The sequence below is a fragment of the Vitis riparia genome, chromosome 5, assembly GCF_004353265.1.
Source record: "Vitis riparia cultivar Riparia Gloire de Montpellier isolate 1030 chromosome 5, EGFV_Vit.rip_1.0, whole genome shotgun sequence".
NCBI classification, from domain to species: Eukaryota; Viridiplantae; Streptophyta; class Magnoliopsida; order Vitales; family Vitaceae; genus Vitis; species Vitis riparia.
Window position 1 is genome coordinate 10409955 of NC_048435.1, and position 9957 is coordinate 10419911.

Sequence of the window (9957 nt, forward strand, 5' to 3'; positions counted from 1 at the left end):
CTAAGAATGAGAAATGGAAAAGGAGGGGGAAGAATCAGCCACCAAGACCAAAGAAATGTTCAAGAAATGGAGAAGATTAGTGAATGGACGTAGTTAATAATAACAACTACTCCATCAACCACAATTGGGATAAATTTCTTATCCACCTGTTAGAGAACTTTGACATCCTAAATGCAATTCTTAGTTATGGATTGCGGAATTAATGAATCACAGCAAGGTGCAAGATCCCTAAAGAGCTGTCAAGTATAGTGTATTGATCATTAAACTTCAGCAATTTATCTCCATTTTGCATAGAAAAGAAAAAATCACTAATAACTAATTTGATAATAGTCCCATAACGAACTTGTGTAGCAATGAAAGATTCATCTATAGTTAACAAAACCTTAAAAAATTATTGTAGTACTTAACTGTAATTTTTGGATAGTTATTATGCCATTTGGTCCCAGAGCCCATCAAATTTGTAACTTCCTTTGTGGTAAAGTCTAAAAGATGAGATAGTATGAAATCAAATGAACAATTTTATTTTGGGGTGATGAAAGGATTAAATAAAAATAATGTATGAAGATACCCACAAGTGTCCATTGCTCAAGCTTTTGTCGTTCTTACTAGGTTGCTGTTGTATTTTGACTATAATTTGAATAGACATAAAAGCAATTTGGAACTGTTAACTTGGGGTTTTTTTTATATATGAAGATAAGTCAAGAATAAAAATTCGATAGGTTGTAAGGGATTTACATAGGGAAAATAAAGAAATGGGTACTAGTGGTTTGATCACAAAAGGATGTTACCAGAATGTGATATCTACCTGAGGCACCTAATTAAAGCTAATAAAGGATCTGTTGCAGATAGAAACTTAACTCTCTAAGCCTAATTTGAACTTGGCCCAAAAATAATAGAATAAGGATTGGTTGCTAAAGTAAGTATATTAATAGCTAATTTTGTATAAAAAATGAATCTCCACATACTTATGCTTTTTAGTACAGAATTTACAAGTCCCTTTGCAAATTTCAATAGTGTCTATAACCAATCTCCACCAAAGCTTTAACATAGTTCATCAAATATATGTCAAAAACAGGTATTAGGGAGCAACATATATAAATTTTTATCTAGACCATTATAATAATTAATTTTGCCAAACAAAAATACAAATTGACCATGGAATATAAGAGAACCATCTATTCCAATTCATCATAGGTGGCATAGAATCATTATGTGAGCAGTAGTAAATCTTTTTACTAGCATATAGACAATCAATAATTTTTTTTTCAAGAGGGTGTAAGACCATCTCTAACAGATCATTAGATGTATTGCTGGTTTGTTGGAGTTTATTTTAACATTAGGAAAAAAAAAGAGTTTCTGTTAACATAAAAAAAAAAAATGCAATAAGCGATTGAACTAGATCCTTAGCAGTTCACATATTTGTAGCTATAACTTGTGGCAATATCTGGATAGCCTTTTGCCATGATGGCAGTGCTTGAAATTTGATTGAACATAAGGTAATGAAAATTTTCCAAAAATATTTTAAGTTAAATAAATCATATAGTTTCCTTAGTGGAATTAGTTGGAAAAGAATAGAAAAATTAAAAGTAAAGACTAGTAGTCTTGGACAAAAGACTTCATCCAAGCATTCACAATTTTTTCCTTTTCCTTTTTCCCTTTTAATTATTGTTATGATTCTTTGAGTACCACTCAAGTCAACTAATCATACACTTTATTTGCATTTTATAGTTTTATTTCTTTATATTTTCTTTACATCTACCTGTTTAAAAATTGTTTTCTTTTATTTTGTTTTCAAAACAAACTTATTTTTAGAGAACACCAACCTTATAAAATTTAAAAATAATTTTTTATTTTTCAAATAAAAAACTGTTTTTAAATCATTTAATAAATAAATCAAAGAAAACTATTTTATATTTGATTTTGTGACCTGTAACTTTTTAAATCAATCATCATTCCTCATAAAAGGCAAAAACCTTGAATAAAAATAAAATAAATACACAAACATAAAGATATTAAATAAAGTATTATGTGAGATCAAATATTTAAATCATATTTTTGAAGTTGTGTGTCTATGCATGATCAATATTAATTTTTTATTTTTGCCTTTAAGATTGAGACAACTAAAATTCTTCATAAAAATAAGGTATAGTAGTAATATTCACCTAAGAAAAGGTCATAAAACAAGTGGCATTTTATAGTATGAATATATTTTGTAAGATGTCCATATACAATGCATATCAAGAATTGAAGTTGATTTTATGGTATAAAAGGATCCCATGATGACTGCACATTCATGAATCAAAGTATTCACAAGATTGAAAAACAGGGCAATGAAGTATTGAATAAAAAAAATTGGCTACTGAATTTGAAATTGCTTTCATGAAGGTTACCAAATGCACCAAACTATAAACATACCAAACAAAAGATGACTTTTAACTAATAATACAAGGAAAAATATATGTTTTGTGTCCCAAAAAAATGAGAGGAAATGGGAAGCAAAAGTTGAAATCTCTTCAAAAGGGCTCCAACTTGCCTGTTAAAAGAAAACTTGTTTGGCTATATAGAAAGTGATAGAAAATAAAAAAGGGGTTAGGATGTTACAAGTTAAATTGTGGTTCTTGGGTTGATAATTAAGGATTTTGTTCCCTAGACCAAAAATTCTCCTCTGTTCTTTTTACAGGCAACCACACAAAGAAAAACTCAATGAAATTTTGTAGAAACCAAATACCTATTTCACACAAAAGAAACCTAAAGAAGAAAAGGCAATAAGAAAACGTCTATTAGCTAAATTCTTACAACACATTTTGTTAAATATTTGAGTGCAAAAAGAACCTAAACTCAGAGATTGCAGTAGTAGGTGTGGGGACAACAACACAAGCCACAAAGAATCCTTAATTTTCATTAAGAATAAGAATTAATAAAAAGGAAAGGAAATTTTAAAAAACAAAGCAACCCTCTAGAAAAAGAAAAATCCCTAGAAGCAATTGGGAAAATTTATAGAGAAAAAAATTGGATTGAAGATCATGAAGCTGTTGAACAACAAGGAAAATGCAAGTAATAATTTCAATAAAAATAGATTAATTTCTTTTCTTTTCTTTTCTTTTTCTTTTTTATTTTTTATTTTGTAAAAAACTAGGATAACAAAGCTAAACCCTAAATAAAATATGAGATCAATATAAAAATTTACCAGCCAAGGGGTTAGGGCTATTGTGGATTTTTCTAAAGGTAATCAACTTGTTTGTATCTCTTCGAAAGAACCCTAGGATTCCTTATACCCGATGATGATTTTGCAAGTTACAGGAAGGTTAAGGCTCATTCATGATGGTCACCAACGCTGATATGCTGGGGTCTTCAAATTTGTGCCCGCTCCAGCCACTCGCTAGGATATTGTTGGTAGCTTCTCAAAGTTAGAGAATGAAGTGTTGTTTCTACAAGTATGAAATAGAGAAATCATTAGGATATTGCTTGCACCTTCTCAGAGCTAGTGAGTAAAGTGATGTGTTTACATGGGTGTGAAAGAGAGAAAATCATCGGTAGATCGCCATTGGCATGGCTTGTCAGGGTTTGAGGGTGGAGGGAACTCTATTTGGCAGATGTGCAGCAGTGTGAGGATTAGACTTTAGAAAAGGGTTTACGAAGCTAGTGAGAAAATGGCACTTTACAAAAGTGCCAAGGAAACAAAAAATATTAAGCCTCTTACAAAATGGTGCCTTAAACAAGTGCTAAGAAAAAAAAAAAGCAAATTATTCAAGGACGCTTGTATAAAAGAGCCAATGATTCCACCGAAAAACGCCATTGATATCCCACTTTCTACCAAGTGCCAATTTATGTTAGAAGTTTTATTAGATGTTGACGCTTTTTTAAAGCGTCTTTGTATGTAGTTTTTGTAGTAGTGACAAGACTATATATGTCTATAGTGGAAGCAACCATGTACCCCAATAGTGGGGTTCTTTACTTGGTGGCATTGATGTAAAGGATAATGGTTACACACTTAGCTTGGATACGAAGTGGTTGAATCACACCATGGTCCCATTTGCATAGTCTAAGGGCCAAATAGATAAGGTATGTTGATATTGCCTTGAGGTTTATTAAGGCAGAAGATTAATTTGAGAGGGCCTATAACTATTAATAAGATCATGAATTGCCCAATGTAGGCTTGATTCTTACAATACTAGGATACCTTGCCAAAGAATAAGAAGTCCTAAGAGCTCTACATTTTTTAAAAATTTATTTATAATTGATTTATAGTGAATACTCAATTTATTAATGCAAGGTTTAATTTTCTATCACAAAAATCATGTCATATAATCTAATTAATCTCATTATCACTACTACTAAGTTGACCACACTAAACTATGTGGATTGAAAAAGAAATTTGTACATAGTTCTTACATCAAAGAAGTTTAAATAGGTAACTTGGGATTTTAGTCCCAATACCCCTACATTCCACATAGGAAGAGAGAGATGCATATCATAGTTGGCAAAAGGCATATCAAAAGGACAAGTGTATCATACTTGAATCTTTAGTAATGTGTTGTAAAAGCAACATGTGTCTATTTCCATGACTTATGATATTCTCTTTAGTCTACATGAGATGTTCGATGATAAGGGTAGGTCAACAAGATAGGTTATTCTTAAGATTATTATAACCATTAGGATATTAGAAGGAACTCCCATTAGAGATCATATGATATGTATGATCAGACTCTTTAACAAGATGGAGATCCTTGGAGCTCAGATCAATAAGGAAACCAAGGTTGATATGGTCTTAGGGACCTTGTTGGATTCCTTTAGATAGTTCAAGTTCAACTATACTATGAATAAAGTGGTGATGAGCTTACCTAAATTTATATGGGAACTCAAATGGATAAAGGGATTCTCAAAGACCAAGGAGGTATTCATATGGCAATCAAGGGTTCTTCAAGTTCTTTTAGAAAGAAGAAGAACCACAACAATTTAGAGAACATCAAACAAAAGCAAAAGTTTCTGAAATAGAGTAAGAGGAGCAAGGAAAAAGACAACTGTTTCCTTTCTAAAAAGAAAGGCCACTAGAAAAAGGAGAGCCTTGAATTCTGGAAAAAAAAAAAAAACCAGATATGCATAATTTGCTTTTAGCTAAATCATGTTTAGTGGTGGATCACCAAGTCTTAATGGATAGATCTAGGTCTATTGATCATATTTGTAATTATTTATAATTAAGGGTTTTAGCAAAGTACAAGTTTGAATGATGCGGGGACATGTACCTAACTCTAGCTTTTGATGCGGGGATAATTGTTCTAATGATAGGAAGTGTTACCCTTATCTTAGAAAATAAATGCCTTCTAAAAATCGAAGATTGTCTTTATGATTCTGAGTTTAGAAAGAATTTTATTTCGGTTTCTAGTTTATGTAAATCAAATTATTTAATGTTTTTAATAAACAAGTTACTATTAAAATGAATAATTCATTTATATGTTCAAGATCATTAATTAATAATCTTTATCGTGTGATTGCATTATCATTATTGCAAATTAATGAGAATAATCATATCTCACTTTAAAGAAAGGAACCTTGCACTAATTAAAAACACTTTTGGCACTTACATCTAGGTTATACTAATCTAAATAAGATCCAAAGGCTACTTAAAATCTAGAATATTGCACTCTTTCATTCCAAAGGATCTTTAGTCTGCAAATCCTACATGGACGGTAAAATAAATAAGAGGCCCTTTACTACTAAAAGATATAAAGTCAAGCTATGTTTGTATTTATTTACCTAATGCATAGAATATGCAATGCCTTAGATAAAATTCAGTAGATTTAAGGTGGAATCGGAAAACCAATTACGTAAACATATCAAGACACTTTAGTCTAGTTGAGGTGGTGAGTATATGTACACCTGGTTTAATTATTTCCTTAAGGAGCATGAGATTATATCCTAATTGAGTGCAACTAGAACTCCATAGTAGAATGGAGTAGTAGAAAGGAGAAATCGAATATTAAGGGACATAGTGAGATCTGTGATGAGTTTCTCCTCACTTTTGGTATCTTTGTGGGGATATACCTTATTTTCCTATGGGTTTAAGCCCATTCAAGCTCCTAATTCATGGTGACATATTTGTTTGAGGGAATTATAAGTTTGTAATTCATAAGTGTGTATAATGACATTTTGGAAAAAAACACAAGGTTGTACTGAATCTTATGAATGGTATTTCTAGATTAGGCTAGTTAGTTAATTGGAGCTTAATAGGGCTATTTAGTTTATTAGGATCCAAATGGCTATATTAAGTGACTTAAGCTGAATTTAGACTCAAGTCACTTAAGTTTACAAGGAAGCCCATATAAATCCCCTTATGGGTTTAGGGCTTTAGTTTTTGCATTATTGTCTTCCAATTTCCAGAAAAGAAACCCCTAGCATCCCTTTAGATAAGTCCACCATTCTCTTGTGTAAATATCCATGAAAGTAGTGATTCAATGGAAGATCCATAGGTTTACGAGGTCTATGGCACCATTACGGTTTATTTCGTTAGATTGAATTTGATCTGGGAATATCTAGATCATAGTATGACACTTAATCGTAGATCCACGTGTTAGGATAAAACCCTTAAAAGCATGACATGATGTAATACATTTGGAATTCATTATTTATTTAATGATGTTCTAGTTTCACTTTTATCTATCCTTATTCCATGTATTATACTTTATGAGCATTCTTGCCTACATCTTTTGCATTGCACATGACTTAGGTGCATTAAGAGTTGTATAGAAGATCTAAGTTATGGATTCCTTGCAAATATATGAATTGTTCACAACCAGTTCTTGGGTCTGGGCGACCCATTAGAAGTTGTAATGCACCACCTCTGAATTGAAGGGATGACTAGTCTTGTCTTTCGGGATAGGTTTCCTATGGTGAGTGCATTAGTGTGTATGGTTACACATTGGATAGGACCTACGGTGAGTCATGATTTAAGGTTATCACCCTCACCAAACTGCTTCATTGTGTTTTCTCTCAACCTTGAAAGAATATTGAGCTTGTGTTAAAATTAGTAGTGACTTTGACCTACGAGTAAGATTGTAAGCTTATCATATATTCCCTATAGATTGGGTCATTGTTGATAAAAGCTGGTAGTAATAAGTATTCTTAATAGAGGCACCATGATATCTCATGGGATTGAGACAATGTATCCCCTTGGGTAATCCTAAGGAGGTGTGTTCATGGAAAATATAGTCATAGTAGTTCCTTGAGTGGAACTTGACATAGGCTCTTTGAGAGTTAAGACATGTCCGTTGAATACACAATAAAAGGATTTGTAACTCAAGATAGTAGAGATAGTCTTGAAAGGCTGATAGCTTTCATCTTGTTAGACTACGAATACCAGTTCATAGTAAGATTGAACATAATGGATAGCAGGTCATAGACCTAAGCATTTAATGTCTCAATGTTATTTACATAGGATATTGAAGTTCAGTTGATTATTTGTAGTGGGATGTTGAATCAACTTTAGAATTGGATTTTGAGGAAGCCAATAATCCTATAAGTCCTAGAGGTTCCCACTCTAAGCTCATATACCTTGTTGGCACAAATTATGAGGGTCAAATTAGTTTTAGGTTCACTTTTGTGCATAAGGATGTCTTGGTAATTACGAAAGATTGCACAGGGATAAGTGAATAAGGTCTCTAGATTGAGCTAATTGATTAATTAGTAGGCCATATTAAGTTAATTAATCAATTATGACCTATTTTGGGTTAGATTAAGTGACCCAAGTCCATGTGGGCTCAAGTCACATAAACCCACTTAGGAACCCTATAAATACCCCCTAGGGTTTAGGGTTTCTATAACTTTTGTTTTCCACCATCTAGAGAGAAAGGGAGTCATAGCCTTCACCTTCCTTTCTTCCATGTCGGAAGTGTGCCAAGAACAAGGTTAAGTCATCGGGTGAAGGATTGTGGGTTTATGAGACATCTAACAACTTCAAGGTCGTCTTCAACACTTACAATTTAATGTTTGGGAACATCCAAACCTAAAGGTTAGTACTTTAACCCTAAAAGATCATTTAAAAAAAATGGTATTACTTATGTTGCTTAGATCTAAGATGCCAACACTATGATCATTATGGTTTTGTTTACCATATTTCCTCATTGAGTTAGATTTAGAGAAGGCTAGGAATAGTTGCATGCACCCTACAAGATCTAGTGCCAGAGAACAAAGTAATTCAAGGTTCCTATCATGCTCTTATTTTAAGAATTTAATATATAGAAATTCAGGATAAGAAATATTATGATAGAACCCTTAAGAACATGATATCATGTAACAAAATAAGATTCATTAATATATTTATTTTATAATTTCAGTTTCCATTTTTTTATCCATGATTGCATTATTACTTATGTGAGTATTTAGGCTTACATCACTTGGATTGCACATGAATTGAGTGCATTAGAAGATTGATGGAAGATTTAAGTCATGGGCTTCTTACAAGTTGATGAATTGTTCAGTTCATAAACTTAGGCAATCCATTAGAGATAGTAATACACTACCTCTTAATTAAAGGGATGACTTATTTCGATCATCAACATAGGTTTCCCATAATAAGTGCACTAGTGTGTATGGTTACACATTGGATAGAACCTATGAAGAATCATGACATTGGATATCGTATGGTTATGACTTCACCAAGTTACAATGTTGTATGGACTATTAACTTTGAGAGACTATTGATCTTACATTAAGGTCTTCAATGACTTAAACCTATGAGTGAGACTCTAAGGTTGTCATATATTGTTTATGAATTGGGTCCCTAATGTTTAAGGCAAGTGGTAACAAGTGTTCTCAAGGTAGACATCATGATATCTTATGGGATTAAGACAATATCCCTTGGGGTGATCCTAAGGACTTGTGATCGTGAAATCTATGGTCACAACAATTCCTTAAGTGAGATTTAACATATGTCCTTTGTGTATTAGAGCATGTCAATTGATCACAAAATATGAGCATTTGAGACTCAATATTATAGAAACAATCAGCTACTACCTCATTAGATTATGCACACTAGTTCATAAGAAATCTGTATGCAATGGATTTAATAAATGTTATCTTAATATAATATCATAGGGTATTGGAGTGAAATTGACACTTTTTGGTGGAATATTGAGTTAATTGTAGAATTGGATTATAAAGGAGTTAGTTTTTTCTAATGTTTTTAAAACTGAACCAAATTGGTCGATCCAACTTGTTGAACCATCAACTGGAACTTGGTCTGATTTGGTCCAACCTTTAGCCTAGAGTACATATTGAACCAGGCTTAAATCAGATGGACGGACGATTGGACTGTTAAATCGGTGAACCAATCCTTCGGTTCTAAGTTGGCACACTTTTCTTTTCTAGCTAAAGGGTGGGTAGGAGCCCAACCCACTTCAGCCTATTTCAACGTACCTCATAAGGCTAGTGGGCCAAGGACCACATACAGCTACTGTGCGGTACATGAGATGGAGAATTTAAAGGAGTGCTCATCCTCCTCTGCTTCCACAACTTCTGATGTAGGATGAGATAAAAAAAATCCATAGAATCTGCCACAACTTCTCATGTGGGATGAGATAAAATCCATGGGCTATAATGCAATTGGCAACTGACAGCTGGATGATTTGAACCAGTTTGTAGCTAATAATTAATATTTTAAAATTGTAAACTAAAAAAATCAATAACACAATTATTTTCAAAATTGTTTTTGTAATAAAAATATAAGTAAAATAATGTAACATAAGAAAATAAATTGCAAATAAAATGTTTTTGATAATAACTAATACATAAAAAATATAAGTAAAATAATGTAATATAGGTAAAATAAATTATAAATAAAAGAATTTTCTTCTATTGTAATACATATTTTATTTATAAAATTTAAATTATTAATATGTTTTTACTCATGATTTAAGTTTGATAATATTAAAGATATAAAATAAATATTATTATTTTTAATAT